Raw genomic sequence first — 16,441 nt, 5'->3', positions numbered from 1 at the left:
GAGAGAGAGAGAGAGAGAGAGAGAGAGAGAGAGAGAGAGAGAGAGAGAGAGAGAGAGAGAGAGACATCGACGAGGTTCACCAGGGTAATCGATTGGGAGCGATTTAACCTCTTGACAACGAAATTCATCGCGGACGCTCCGTGCGTTCATGTTGGAGTGCAGGCAGTCGGAATATTGCTGTCGTTTTCGCGATTAATAGTTCTCCTTTAATCGTGATTTTTAATTTGATTATATCATATCACTTGATATCGTCGTGATTCTCCTTTTACCTATTGGTCACCATTTCTCTTCCTTCGCTGGTTCCTCTAGCGTGCATTACATAGAATATTTGTCGTAGGGTAACTTCCACGTAGTTCATTAAAGCACACGGAGAGAAAATAGTGCAATAAACATTACAACAAAATTTTGTGATCTTGTACCATACAGAAATTATGAACGAAAGTGCTATATATTTATTTCTAAATATTTTATACATGTTTGACGTTTCACTGAAAAATTTATTACTTGAACTTAGATCAATTAAATCATGTTATAATTTAATTCAATTTACATATAAATTAAATTATATTTATATTTAAATTAATTATATTTAAATTAAATTACTTGTAGTTATTTGAACGTCTTTTATATCGTATATTTGACAATCAAATTTACTTGTTATTAAAATTATTTGATCGTCATATTTATTATATTTTTATAGTAGTTAAGCTTTGCAAAAAACATTGCAAAATGTAATGCGATGTAAACATAATTTTTACTACAATATCTTTTCTATGTAGAATTTGGCTTTTGAGAGTTCGTAGATTAATTGTCAGTTAGATGCGATTAAACCGGTTGACGACAAAATTTATCGCAAACATTCTATGCGTTTATATTGGGGAACGGAGATGATTGAAAAAACTCACCGTCTCATCCTTGCAATCAATACTTCCTCTCTCATCGCGGCTTTTAATTCCGTTATTTATCATCACTCGAAGTTATCATGATCCTGTTTTAATCTATTTCTCTTTTTCTCTCTTTGCCAAGCCTTGCATACATTTGTAACATGTTTGTCGCGGGATAACTGCCACGTGATTACAACTGAAACAGTATTCGGCCGGAGAGTTTCCAGATTAATTGTCAGTTAGGCGCGATTCAGCCAGTTGACGACGAAATTTATCAGCGACATTTCGTATTGTAATGCAGATGATCGAACAAGTTACTGTCATTTTCGCTATGAATACCTTTCCTCTCATCGCGGTTTTCAGTTCGCGTTGCTTATCGCGCTACTCTCTCGATCTGCCCGTTTCTACTTCTCTTCCTTCGCCGGCTCCTGCGCGTTTACGCAGCGCGTTTGTCGCGGGACAACTTCACGTAGTTAATTAAAATAGGATTTCACCGGGCAGTTTATAGAGATGGTAGCCGCGCGCCTCTCTCCCTCTCCCCCCGCCCCTCTTCCTCCTTCTCTCGTTATTGACTGCCGACTCTAGACTCCACTCCGCAGAGCGATTCTCGTTCTCGGCCGCGCGATTCCCGTGTTCGTACGTATCGTCGGCACCTGGAAATATCTCGTGAAATACGGGAGGATCTACCTTGCGCCAGCGTGCTCAACGTACGACGTACGACGTGTAACGACGCCCGGACCTCGGATAACGCGCACCTCGAGAATTATCGTAAAACGCGAAAAGACCGTGGCCGTTTGTGATATTATTCCGCATCCATCGACCGATGGAGAATTACCACTGGCTGTAAACTCGCCCTGTTCCTCTCGCAGGGGCCTGGCTGCTTTACGATCGACGCACGCTTTTCGCGTTTCGCTCACTTACACGCGGATGTGTGCTGCACATGTACACACGGGGCAATTGAAATAGATGGTCGAAGCTTAATAATAAAAAGAAACTTATAGAAAAATTCTATATATATTTATATATAATTATATATACAGGATGTCTCACACTCTCCTCCGGGCATTTTGTGGAGACGTAGAACAGGTTGAGGTGAACATAAAAGTCCTATGCCGTTTTGCGATATTCGCAATAATTATCGAGATATTAATTGTAGAAAACTTGTAAATGATCATGCAGAATATGGTAAATGAGTTATAGTAGCGACGACTACCGTCGTGTACTTATACTTTAGGTCAAATTGAACAAAAAAGTCCTCTACTATTTTCCAAATAATCACGTAGATTTTTAATTATTAATTAAAAAAGATTATTGCACGATTTTGCGTGGTAATGCACTCATCTTCTTTAATTAATAATTAAAAATCTACGTGATTATTTGGAAAATAGTAGAGGACTTTTTTGTTCAATTTGACCTAAAGTATAAGTACACGACGGTAGTCGTCGCTACTATAACTCATTTACCATATTCTGCATGATCATTTACAAGTTTTCTACAATTAATATCTCGATAATTATTGCGAATATCGCAAGACTTATATAGGACTTTTATGTTCACCGCAACCTGTTCTACGTTCCCACACAATCCTCGGAGGAGAGTGTGGGACACCCTGTATATATATAAATATTTAATTTCTAATTACAAAACACGCACAAACTCGACTCGTAATTCGACTGAAAAACTTAGATCTAACTCTGAATAAAAATGTGAGTATTTCACCTGAAACGAGTTTCAAGTAGCAACTATTAATACGGGCCTAAATTCACATCTGAGTGTCTTAGAACAAGTTTCAAGTAATGAGGACCCAAGACGCGCATCTGGCCGCGCCAGAGAGGAACCGTGAGTCGGCACGATCTTGTCAAAACAAAATATTTCTACTATATCATCGTAAACAGAAGAGGCATTCATATCCCGGAGATGAGGAGTTTCTTCCGCACTTGTGTCTACGCGACTGCCCGTCATCGTTAAGACCAAAATATGCTCCGGGTTCGGTCGTCTATCCGAGTTACAAGCTGCGCGCAGCACCACTTGCGACGTTCGGCCGCGTCCGCCGGCGACTGGAGACGTTCCGCGAGACGGAAACGGAGACTCGCGCTATGCACGCGAGATAAGGGGGCCTCTCCTCGGGATTTGTTACGTCGGCGACACCGGCCATGCATCTCGGCAGCGCCGCTGCTCGTCGGCGATTTCTAATCTTCCGCTTTCGGCCGGATCGCCGACGTCGGCGCGGAGTCACCGCGCGCGATCTCGCGGTCATCGCGAGTTTGCTTAGAAATTTGCTGGCTCGTTCCGACGGGGACGCAATAATGTTGAGAATCTCTTCCAGGTAACTTATCAACGTCCGCTTTTAATGAGTGTGGAATCGTAGCCAACGTCGTTGCCAACACATCCGCCCCGCGTTGTTGCGGACGTACGCAGTTCCTCTCGCGGCTTTAATTGCGATAATTTACGATAATTACAGATACGACCGGCGAATATGCGGACGTGTAACCAACGTTTCTTTCACTTTGAATTTGAGTCCTTATTAAAATATTATATCAATGATATGATAAATTCAGTTATGTCGCGATCAATCATTTAATTATTGGGTTGCGTATGAGAAATAACTTTGTATTTACCAGAGCTGTGTGAATTTTCTTGAGAAGGTCTTATTTTGTCGGAGGCATCTCAAAAGAATCCTCTGAACCAGGATACCCCGGGACAGTTCGATCGAATCCGGGACAAATCGACGTCCTCGAACCGTCTTGGATTCCTCCCTCGGAACTCCTTCTCCTTGTTTCGAATTCGAAAAGGAATCTGGGACAAGAGGTAAAAAAACCGGGACTGTCCCGGGGAAAACGAGACGTCTGGTCACCCCTTAATGTTTGAGACACGCAATATGACGGACACGACGGTTGAAGAAGAAGAACGACTTCCCGCCTTCCGCGAGGCGTGCAAAAATGCCGACGACACAGCGCGCCGGTCTTCCCGTAATAAAGCCGTCCGCGGCCGCGATCGCCGTCGCCGTCGGCGTCATTACCATTCTTATTCACGTCGGCCGGCCATCAGGAAAGAGATCCCTCTCTCGCCGCGGGGCGTCCTTCACGAAATCTACGAGCGCGCGCGAGGCCGCGCGTGCAGGTGACCGAGCCGGGCATTTTCTGGCCGCGGCCGCGCGTAATCGCCGCTCGTAAACGTCCGGACTGATTTAACCGCTTTCGCCGGGACGGCCGTCCATTTTCTCCCTAATTGCGCTCCGTGCTCGTCGATCTTTTCCTTCCTTCACATTCTCTTTTTCCCTTTCTTTTTTCACCTCCCTATGCCGTTCTCTCGCTCACCTCCTCTCCATCGCGCGTGAGTTACTCTCCTCGAGCTGCCGGCGCGACACGCCACGCCACGCCGTCTCTTTCCGTATTCCGCGCGGATTTTAAGTCTGATCGACGAGACGATTCTGTGGAACGAGCGCTCGACATCGCGGACGGCAGTACACGTCGCCGATGAGTATCCCCGATACTCGCTCCGAGTATCGAGCGCAGAGAATCGGCGTTCACCGGCTCGCCAATGACGCACTGCGAAAAGTATGCTTGGTATTTGTAACTGTAATTACATGGATAAATAACTGCTGTAAATTATGGTTAAGGAAACTATTTTTTTTTTATTAAATTCCGTCATAATGTTAGTGATGATAATTTCCATGATAATGTTAATGATTATATGCGTATTAGTACTATCATTTTCGCGTTAAGATAACTAAAGAGTATGATTGAGGCCAAAAATAACTAGATCAACCATTTTCTTCTCAGTGCGTTCCCTTTAGCTTCGTCGATTTGAAATTGTTGCTTCCCGACAGGATTTATTCCACATGGAAAAAAAGGTTTGGTTGAATTAACCAAGTATCTGATCGAATATGAACGATCCAGAAATTCCGATTGAAGTAACCCGAATTCTGTTTAAGTCAACCAAAAATCTTGTTACCTTAAACAGAATTCGGGTTACTTCAATCGGAATTTCTGGATCGTTCATATTCGACCAGATATTTGGTTAATTCAGCCAAACCTTTTTGTCCGTGCATGATTCCTGGGTCCTTATTCTGGATGTGCAGGGAATGCTAAACATGCCTTTCTAATTTTTTCGTATATAAGCGACACGGACAACGTTGTTTCAGTTTGAGAATTGGAAAAGCGTATTTGTTATACGTCTAAAATACGGTCTTTTTCAGAATTATTTGATCAAATTGATCCTAAATCAATTAACTGGTTTGTATAAGCTGATGTTAGGCGCTCATAAATCATATAACATAGCTTGGCAATTAAAACCTTGTTAACTCTGTCAGGATTATTAATAATCATGACCTTATTAACAATTATGACTTTACAATATCACTTTACATAACCAGATAACTGATTGGGGTCAGTCTGATTAGAGATAAATTTCTAGCTAGGTTAATTGTTTGGCCAGTGTATACACATAATTCATTTAACAAGCATAGCTTCTATTATCATAGATTACATATAAATTTTTTAGTATTTTTAATGAAGTAGAAGTTATCAGATTTCAGCAAGTGTAATTGTATCTCACACAAAGAAAAGAAGTAAATTAATTTTAAGAAAGATCATTGTGTGCTATGAAAAAAATTATTGTGCACACTGTGTGCTTTATTATAACAAAGCTGATATCCAAGGAAAAACTTTCAGATCCCTTTCTAAAGTAGGAGCGAAAATGTTGGGCATGAAATAATTAAAATTTTAGTAGACTAAAATTATATGATAATATAGTTATATATAGTAAAATAAAATAATCGGTAAATATTAGTAATAAAAATTGGTCAATCGCGATATATGTAACTCTGAATTACTTAATAAATGATGAAATTAATTATTAATCAGCCATATAATAAATAATATAATTTGAAGATTAATAATTAATTTTATCAAATGAAATTATTCATGAGTGGTAAAAATTACGTTAAAATTATACTTCTTTTTACATTGCTCTCTGTTTACGTAGAGTTAAAATGCACATACTTAATAAGTCTTAAATTAAATTAAAACGTGTGCTAGATTAAGACAAATTAAAATGCATATTTAACGTGCACTTGTGCGTCCAGAATAAGGCCCCAAGGGTGGTTCCGGAGGGCCTCTCATTCACGATCGGGATCGGCGCGCGACGCCGGTCGATGGTATCGCGATAATTTATTCACGAAAAACGCGATACACACGCCAACGTATACACGCGCGTATCGTTCTCGTTCATTTTTGCGAGCGCGTGAAATACGAGAAACGCGAGCCTCGCGACTCGCAACGGCCGCCGAGCGCGAGTTTATGCGAAGGCATAAAGTAGGATATTATTATTGATATTATTATCATTATACGAGGCGTACATACGCGGCTCGTGTAGCCACGCGCGAGCAAGCGAGCAGCGCGCAAGAGAGTACATTCCATATTTCTCGGTTGCCCGATAACGCACTCGCGCGAGTTAAACGGCGAATACGTGGCGAGGTACGTTGCGTTCGTCGACGAGGAAAAGAGAGAGAGAGAAAGAAAGAAAAGATCGTTCAACACTGTGGGCCGTGCCTCTTCGTGGGAAATGGTTGCGCCGGATTGAAATTACGAGCTCGCGCGACCGGCGTAGAGCACGCGTAGAGAAACGAGTTCCTGGGCCAAAGGTGACCAGGCCCCCGGCTTTTTGAATGAGATTCAATTGGGCGAAATGGAATCGAAATCTATCCGCCGGCGGACGAACAATGGCGCGCCTCTGTGCGGCGAATTGTCATTATTAATTCCAGCGCGCCGATCGCGGATTCATGAAACCGCCGACCGTCCATCGGTCCGTCCGCTCGTTCTCATTATGCGGTCTATTCTATAAAACGTTCGCGGGACAAATTCACACTAACGCTAACGAGTGTCTATTGTCTCCTATTCGTTATTCCCATGCGATGCTACAATATGCCTGATTAACCGCGCTAATGTAGATCTCGAGATAGGTTTTAACCTCGAGTCGCCGATGGAACGTGTTTTTTCTCTTTTCTTCTAACTTTTTCATGGTAACTGTCGTTTTCACGAAGTTTCAACAAGTGTCTATCGTCTGCTAATTGTTATTTCCATACAATGCCACAATATGCCTGATTAACTGCATTAATCCAGACCTCCGTTTCAACCTCGAGTTGGCGAAGGAGCGTGTTCTTTTTCTTTTAACTTCCTCATAGAAACTGTTATTTATCCGAAGTTTTAATCAGCATCTATCGTTTCCTGATTGTTATTCTTACCTAATGTAACAATACGATTGATTTAATCGCTTTAATTTAAATTCAAGGTCGATCCTGGCTTCGAGTTGCTAATAGATCGTGTTCTTCTTCCTTTTCTCTCAATTTCGCCACGGAAGTGATTATTTTCTCAAATTTTCTATGAAACAACTATTGCTTCCTTATTGTTATTTTTGTGAAATGCCACAATATGACTGATTGAAGCGCGTTAATTCAGACTCGAAATCCACATTCTAGTTTCGAGTCACCGCATTTTTTTCTCTTTTCTGTTGACTCCTTTGCGAGAATTATTATCTTTCCATAGTTTCAAATTAAAATGCAGTGAGTGCGTTGCTATCTAGATCGGCTCGCTTCATCCGGGAATAAATTGAATCGCCGTCGTCGTTATAATAATTCTGTTTTAATAAAATCTATTTTTTATGGCACTGCTATACTTACAACAGATGAATCGATTAGTGAGATGACGTACTGATACCCTTGATGTTATCTGCATTCCGTTTATGATCCACTTAAACTACTCGTTACAGCGTAATAAACACGAAGTTTATTATTGTTCCAGAGATTTTAATTGCCGGTTTACGATTTGTTGACGTGTTGATTTCTAATTATAAGAGTAATTTCCTAACAAGCCCCTCGCGCTATGATTCGTCCGTTTTCCCACGTTTTTTTCTCTGTTGCTCTGTACGATAAATATTAGATTTATTATGACAGAAAAAAATATTTGGTCTAACTAAAATTATAGTTATTTTTTACCTTCATCATATCTTCTCTAAAATGGTAGTAGACAGAATAACGCGCACATAAGATTGTCATCACTAACATTATAGCACAATTTAATAAAAAAATCGTTCTATTGACCATAATTTATAGCAATTATTTCCTTGTGTGATTACAATTACAAATACCAAACATTTTTTCTCAGTGTACACTCCGTATTACATCACAAATATGTTAGCAACTGCGATATCGCGAATCTAATTAAAAAGAATGAAGAAGCGTAATTTAAGCGTTAATTTTCCGCACATAATTAATCTTTTGGACGATAGGAAATCGCGAAACTGATCGCCGAAATCGAAGAAAAATTAGCAATTTTTTTGTTAAACGTCTCTCTTTGGAATTGTGGGGCGATTACGTGATGTCCGGTCAATTTTGATCGATCGTATAGGCGCTTCAGCGATCAGAACTTTCCCGTCGTCTCGATATAGATTTTCGCGAGGGAGGCACGGTGGAAAAGTAACGTGCCTTTCGCCGTCTACAACGCGCGTCGGTTCATTAAACTTATCGACATTTGATCATATCGATAGCTCGTTTAGTGCTCCGCTCGTGCACGGTGAGACTCTCATCATGAGAGCAGTTTGCATCGTCGTAAAATTAAGGAAGATTTGTAATTTGAGAGTACTGGGCTGTGTCGCGTCGTGTAAGTGACGAACAGTAAATCTTGTTTTTATTTTTTTTGTTGTTGAAGCGATTGATCTAGCGTAGCAGATTTTTCCTCGCTCGAAGAGCTAATTAAATTTTAGAAAATCAACGAGCTCATTATGACGTTTACACTATTATTATTATATCTACTGGTGTTAGACTTACTGTGAGGGAATTGCGATACCTTTCGACCCATGATATTATTACAGAATGAAATATATAATTTAACTTTTATTGCTTGTTTTTAATCTTGTATAATATTTTTTTTAAATATTAGTTATATATAATTTATTGTACATTTATTGTGATCTCATATATTATTATTTTTTTTAGAAAAAAGTTTTCTTTCGTCGTAGACTTCACGGTTTTCTTTTCTAGACAGATTCTGTTTTTCCAAAAACTGAAATAATTCTATGCGTAGCGCGTAACGCTCTTTTCTCTTTATAAAATTGCATAAAATTGCAGCCGTCATTATCCCGTCTCGGCGACGGAGCGGGGCAGACTCGAGATAAGAACGATCCAAGACGGAATCGTTCGACCGACGGATTACGAGCGACACTGCGTGATAAACACGATTGTTACGATCGATAAATTCCGAGCGGCACCACGCTCTCGTTCTTTCTCGCCGTGATGTTTATTTCAGTGCCTCACGAAAGAGAATGATCTTTCCTCTCCACGGGGGTGGGGAGCAACGAGCAGGGCGTCGTTAAGTCGCGGTAGGAAAATGCTAAATAGGTTTCTGAACCGGCGTAAACGAGTGCCAGAGATCCCCCGATAACGAACGCAAACATTCAAGCCGGTGGACGCGCGGACCGATTCGTCTCGCCGGGAACACGCGGAGCTTCTTCGCGTCTTGGCCGCGTGATTCGCGTCGCGAAATCGGAAGGAGAAATTAATCGGACGAGCCATTCGCCCTGCATTGTCACACACTGATATATCTCACGAGAGATCGATATCATGTACGTGTGATAATTTTTCATTCAATTTCACATAATACTGTCAAACTTTATATTAATTAATTATAAATTTTATATTAATTTTATATTAATTTATATAAATATATTTGTATCAATTGAACTTAAATGTTTAAGTCCCGCGGTTCTTTTTCGGAAATTTAGTGCTATATTAATAAAAACACATACATACACATCAGATAGGTATAAATACATATGTAGTGTTTGAAAAATTGGATTTCAGTTAGTATTCGGCAATAATCGATCAAAATTTTTTTCGACAAAAATAATCACAACATCAATTATCAAAATTAATCAATTATCGTGTATAAAAATCACAAAAAGTTGTATTAATCGCTTATTCGTGATTACATATATATATGGAGATGCCGGGGATCGAACCCGGGACCTTTCACATGCAAAGCGAACGCTCTACCACTGAGCTACATCCCCGCGATATGGTTACTTATATGATGATCGATTATAATTTTGATAATTGATTGGCCAAGTGTTTCAGTCAAAGAAAGTTTTAATTCATTAATATCCAACACTGATTTCAGCAGGAAAAAATTAAAAATATCTTATTATAAAAAATAAAAAAATTGATGAATGTGTGAGAACTATCTTTTTATCAAGATAAGTAAATCAATGGATAACTCCAAAAGCACGCAGTTTTATCAAACGACGTAAAGAAATCAGTCAAAATATTTTTTATTTCTAAAGATATTTTATGCCATATCCTGAAATATTGAAAAAAAGTTTGCAAATGAAAAGAATTTTTTGTTTTTGATATAACATTTGGTGTCTTTTTGTGTATTGACATTTGTACACGAAACAAATGGTTGGTTGGATTAACTATTTTTTGGTGAAATATGAACGAACCAGAAAATTCCAGTTGACGTTACTAGAATTCTGTCCAAGTTGACCAGAAATCTTTAGTTTGAACAGAATTTTGATAATTACAAGCAAAATATTTGGTTTGTGTTCATATTTTATCAGAAATTTACTTAATCCAACAAAATTTCTTTCTCTGTATAAAATATTTGCAATTCTACGTAATTCTACGTAGAAAAACGTAGAAAAACATAGAAAAACAAACTACGATTGCATCATATTAGTATCAAGCATTCTTTTAAGGTTGCGCCAGGACTTAAATGATTAGATTAATCTCCTCAGTTCTGATGCCTAGTCGGCAGCTGAATATTTTTTCCAAATCCATAACCTCTGACTTTCCTTACACTTGAAGTGCGCAAAATCACATGTCTAGCATGCTGAACATGTTTAATGCGTGGAAAATTTTGTTCTGGCCCTTCAAGTCTAACAGTCGGCTGCACTGCAATATATACATACGCAAATTAAAAATTCTGAAAACATTTTTTTCAAAAAAAAAAGATACAAAAAGAAAAATTTGTTGTATCTTGATGATCCCTGAAATGAAGAAAAACCTACTACTTTCATAAACTTTTGAAATAGAGTTTGACTCAGGACTGAGGATGTTGATATAACACGAGTAATACTAGAAGCGCGTGTGATGCAGAGATAATTCCGACATAAATTACACGACTTCGTGTTAACTTCATGGGAAATGCGGGTACGTTGAAGTTCCTGACCAGGCCTCATCGTACGCTCGAAGATGATTTCACTAGAGGACACTCGATATCTCCTAACGAGCGATCCGAGGCGGCGCGTGCTTATAGTCTCCAGTCGGCGTGGACGACGACGTCGACGACGACGTTGACGTTCCACCTCACCTCGGAAACGAACTCACTCTTACTCTCTTTCTTTCCCCCCTTTCCGTTCCCCCGTCGCGTTTATTCGCGTGCTCGGAGTGACATACGGGCGTCGTAAAAGCGTCGACGTCCTTCGGCCTGTGGCCGTCGTCCTCGCTCTCTGCGGGCGATTATTTAATAACGACCGTGTGATTAGCATCCAGTATTCAGTATTCAGTGAATTACACGATTGATTTTACCTCGTTAGATTTTACGTGCGCGGCACGCGGAGGCCATCACCGTCGTCGTCGTAAAAATTACGGCGGCGTCGTTATCGTAAGCGTTGCGCGTTAAAGAGCGTCGACAATACGCAGAATAAGCTTTGCGTAAGAGATTGGAGTGAGAAATAAAAATAATTTATTTCGCTTATGTCCTCCCCCCATGCCTCCCCCCCTCCAACTGCCTTACATCGGAAATATTTATGAGAGTGCAAGTGAAATAAATAATTTTCATTTCGTACTCCAACTTATACCAAGCTCGCTTCGTGCACGAAATCTTAGACGAGCCTTTAAAATCTTCGCAGATCGGAGTGCAGGATCCACCATGTGCACTGAGAGAAATTATTCGATAAGAAATTAACAAACGGATATTTCCGATCAAAATATCGATAAATTTTTGTATTCGATCAGGAAACATTCGATGAGAAATATCAGTTTATAATTTTTTCATTTGATGAAATGTCATTATGATCGGAACTATTCGATTTAATTTAATCGGATATTCTGATTGAGTATAAAAATTCATCAGTATTTTGATCGGAAATATCCGTTTGCTAGTTTTTTATCGAATAATTTCTCAGTGTGCGAAAGAGCTTTCCTACGATTTGTTTCTTCCTCTTTTCTCTCGATCTTTGTTGATTCTGCATTGACAAAGTTACTTTTGTGTTGGGAATTAAAATATTTGATACGTACGATTTGGTTGACGCATTACCATGCCTTTTACTTGTGTCAAGTAGGATATATTAGTGAGAAAGCAAAGCGAGCGGCAATTAAATCTTTTGGTTGCAATTATCTGAGCATTTGGTTGATCCCGTTCTAACCAAATTTCTATTTCGACAACAAATTCCTTTTTTCAGTCTCTCTCTCTCTCTCTCTCTCTCTCTCTCTCTCTCTATCTCTCTCTCTCTTTCTCTCTCTATGATGTTCTTATCGCGTGGATGACACCAGAACTTGCAACTGTTTAAGGGCTGATTGTTCCAACTTCTCGATAAGCTATCTGACAGTTAAATTATGTGTTCTCGTTTTTTCTTCAAATTGGACAAGTACAAGTTCTTATTAACAAGAAGTATCTTGTTAGGTTAAACAGAATCTTGTTAATCTGAACGGAATTCTGACAACTTTAATTGGAATTCTCGTTCTTTCGTATTTCATCGGGCATTCGATGAATCCGATCAAATTTTATTTTCCGTGTACGATATTCCCGACGTCGCGTTTCCTCGGATGGCTCCTCTGTCGCGGCACTAATCTGAAAGCCAAAGTGAGCAAGAGTCGAGAATAATTCGAACCACAAAGGATTGACAGCGCGAATTGGTCAGTATTGCGATTTACGATAGCAGATTACGTGTGCGATTTACAATGCGCGAGGAAATACGCGGAGAAAGGATTTGAGTTCACGAAATTTCTGGTGAAATATGAACGAACTAGAAATTTGAAGTTACAAAAATTTCGTTCAGATTAGCAGGATTTCTAGTTAATTTCAACCAAATTCTGCTCGAGAATTAACTTGAGAATTCTCCGGTTTGTTCATATTTCACCAGAAACTTGGTGAGTACTAACCAGTTAACCAGACATTTTCTTCAATGGACGCTCGCGCGTCGTTCAATTGCAATATTTTCCCTGAAGCGACCTGAATTACGGTTATTCAAGATTTTTTTTGCGTAGCGTAGCGACTATAAATAAAGTCTGGAATGCGCGCCAAAGCAGGCTTTCTTCTCCTGAAGGTATAAATTAGCCGGCAAAGTGCGCGAATCGCGCTGCGTACAATAAACGCGGTGCGCGCGTTGCTTTCTATTTGATTAGTTGTTCCTTAATTGGATAACGGGAGTTTCCCGTGAAACTTACCTCGCGAGCAGCGTATTCGTTTGTTCAAGGAAGCGACGTTGCAGTGTGTAAGTGTTTGCGACGCGTCTGTCTACTCAGGAAGGACAGGAGAATTTAGAAAGATCGCGCACATAATTTTTTCTCTCATTTTATTATTATAAACACTGCACACCTTTTGCACCAACCTAATGTTCATCAGCAACGCTCGCATGGTTTTTTGATACTTACATTTCGCTCGATTGCTACAAATTCCGAAATCTTCGTCCATAAAGCCTGATCTACAATATGTTCTTTGCGTTCTGTTTCTTGTCTTCTATCTTTTTCTTCCTTAAGGGGGTGCTAAAGCTGAAAACTTTACCGACACTGACATTTTTCTGTAAAGTTTATATCGTATTAGTTAAACAGAATTACAAATGCTTTTACGCAATGGAAGTACGTGCAAAAATAAATAGGAGTATTGCTCGATATGTGACGAAAACGAACAAAAAATTTGTAATGTAAAATCTCAAGCTGTCAGTTAACGTAATATTTGCCTAATCCAAAAATTCCGCAGTTTATACATACCGAAAGTTTGGATGCTCCAAACAGAAAAATTTTGAAGAACATTGCTCTACCTTAGCATCTGCATTTAGAAGCTTAAGAATATCAGAAAAGTTTGCAGAAAGATTTCTACACATGTATGGTTAGGTTTTCCGTTAAATACGGTAAAACAAAGCAACACACATTCATGTAAGTTCTATATATACAAGAAATACGAAAAGGATAGTGTCAGTGACGATCGTCTCTATATTATCGACGTTGTTCGAGTTCGTTATCGATTCCAACATCCCTTTAAAGCTTAAGGTTTGAGTCAGAAAGAGATAAAGAGAAAAAAGCAGGAAGCAAAGAGCATATTGTAGATCAGGCTTTAGAGGCCGCGCCGCTCTTTTAAAGTGAATCAGTGAATAGTCACTGATATCAGTTATAAGTATAGCACTGAGAGAGAGAGAGAGAGAGAGAGAGAGAGAGAGAGAGAGAGAGAGAAGTAATAAAAAAATTATAATCTTATTTTTAGCGGGAATCTTCTTGTGTACACAGAAAAAACTAGTAAGAACAATAAATACCAATTAAGAACAATATATTCAAATTAATAATTATTGTTTCACGTGTAAACAACGATCTTAAAGCCTTGAATTTTAATAATTTTATTTGAATATTATGAGACTCATAAGAGATAAAAAATGATTATTCTAGTGATCATAAAGAATATCTTCCTCCTACACTTTTTAAAACATCATATTTCCAATCTGATATCTTGTGCTTTTTATTATTTTAGAGTAATAAGAATATATTCTTCTTTCCGCTGAAAATAAAATTACATTTTCTCGCGCGAGGATTCTCCGCGCTCAAGGAGATCTCGCGTGAAATGGGATCGAGAGGATATCCGCCGGCGGGTGCATTAAAAGTGCAACACTTATAACTGCAAATCAGTGTATATTCATTGTTTTCAGTGATGTTTCACTGATTCATTTTAAGAGAGCGCGCTGTGTGCGCGATCGACGCGCGATTTTCCGCGACGACCCGGCGAGGGTTGGTTTCCGCAGCCGCGGAGGCGTCCGCGAGATCCGTCGCGACGGGGAACTCGGGTCAGAAGGGAAGAATGGCGCGGGTACCGGGGGTAACGCAAATGCAAAACAGACGAGCGTTTGAGACCAGGAAGCCGTTTGCACGAGTGGCGGTCGGGGCAATACCGGCCCTGTTCATTGTTTGTCCGTCCGTCCGTTCTTCCGTCCGTCCTCGCGCTGCTCTTTCACGTGATTATTTTTGCCGGTTTGCGGGCACAATGAGCGATCTCTAGCCGGCCCCATTGTTCCCGTTTGCTGCGCGATACGTGTTTTGTGCCGGGCACAGCGAGCCCGGCTCGGTCTCTCGGTCTCGTCCACTCTCGCGCACGCACAAGAGTTGCGCTCGGGAATTTATTTTTCCCGCGTAACAACGCTCTCGCATGCGAGCCCACCTAATCCATACACACGTCGGCTGCTGCGAGCGGAGAGAGTTCGTTAATTGGAAGTAATTGTCTGCGCTTTTCCTCGCCGCAGCCATCGACCCGCCGGCGGATATCCTTTCGATCCTATTTCACGCGAGATCTCCTTGAGCGCGGAGAATCCTCGCGCGAGAAAATGTAATTTTATTTCCAGCGGAAAGAAGAATATATTCTTATTACTCTAAAATAATAAAAAGCACAAGATATCAGATTGGAAATATGATGTTTTAAAAAGTGTAGGAGGAAGATATTCTTTATGATCACTAGAATAATCATTTTTTATCTCTTATGAGTCTCATAATATTCAAATAAAATTATTAAAATTCAAGGCTTTAAGATCGTTGTTTACACGTGAAACAATAATTATTAATTTGAATATATTGTTCTTAATTGGATACTAGTTTTTTCTGTGTACACAAGAAGATTCCCGCTAAAAATAAGATTATAATTTATTTAAGATTATTATTTATTTAAGATTATTATCTCTCTCTCTCTCTCTCTCTCTTTCTTTTCCATGAAACGAGCATTTCGCGGATCAAGATTGACGCACGCGTACGTGGCCAGATTCTCGGTACGGCTCGTTAACTTTTACTTTACGATCGACCGTTGGGACGTGAAGGAAAAGAGCACGGGGAGGGAAAAAGAATGAAAGCCAACGGGAATATATACGTTTATGCATTCCAGGACGCCGCTATCGCCTCCTTCGCCTTTGTGCAAATTTCGTTATCTCTTTCCACGCGCGAGCGGGAGCGCGCGGGCGCCGCGGATAATTGCGCGGATTTTACATCGGCTCGCCACCGTCGCCGCCGCTGCCGCCGCTGGCTCGCCTCGGCCTGATCGTTATCTATGCAAGTACTCGCGGCCTGTACTACATTGCGCCCGGCGTCATATTTATAGCGACATCAGCATTCATTTTTAATGCCGCTAAAACAGAAGGCGCCAGCCTTTCATCCAGGTGCGCACACGACCGCGCGCCGCCGTCGCTCGGTATCGATCGCTCGTTTCGTTCGCGTTCGTGTGCATACACTGAGAAAAAGATGCTTGGTATTTATATAATCACATAGAGAAAGAGAGAGAGAGAGAGAGAGAGAGAGAGAGAGAGAGAGAGAGAGA

The 16,441-nt window shown here is 40.2% G+C and overlaps 1 protein-coding gene and 1 non-coding gene across 5 annotated transcripts in view; one reads left to right on the top strand and one right to left on the bottom strand.

Annotated features, from left to right (window-relative positions):
- LOC116841576 (UPF0489 protein C5orf22 homolog) overlaps positions 1-16,441 on the top strand; it is a 503,768-nt gene that overhangs the window by 131,621 nt on the left and 355,706 nt on the right. The window lies entirely within an intron of this gene.
- On the bottom strand, positions 9,879-9,950 carry Trnaa-ugc. Its single transcript has one exon. It is a non-coding gene; the product is annotated as a tRNA-Ala (tRNA).

This window comes from Odontomachus brunneus, unplaced genomic scaffold, assembly GCF_010583005.1.
Source record: "Odontomachus brunneus isolate Ranch 3 - 2012 unplaced genomic scaffold, Obru_v1 Obru_scaffold_016, whole genome shotgun sequence".
Lineage (NCBI taxonomy): Eukaryota > Metazoa > Arthropoda > Insecta > Hymenoptera > Formicidae > Odontomachus > Odontomachus brunneus.
This window is presented reverse-complemented; position numbering and strand designations above follow the sequence as displayed.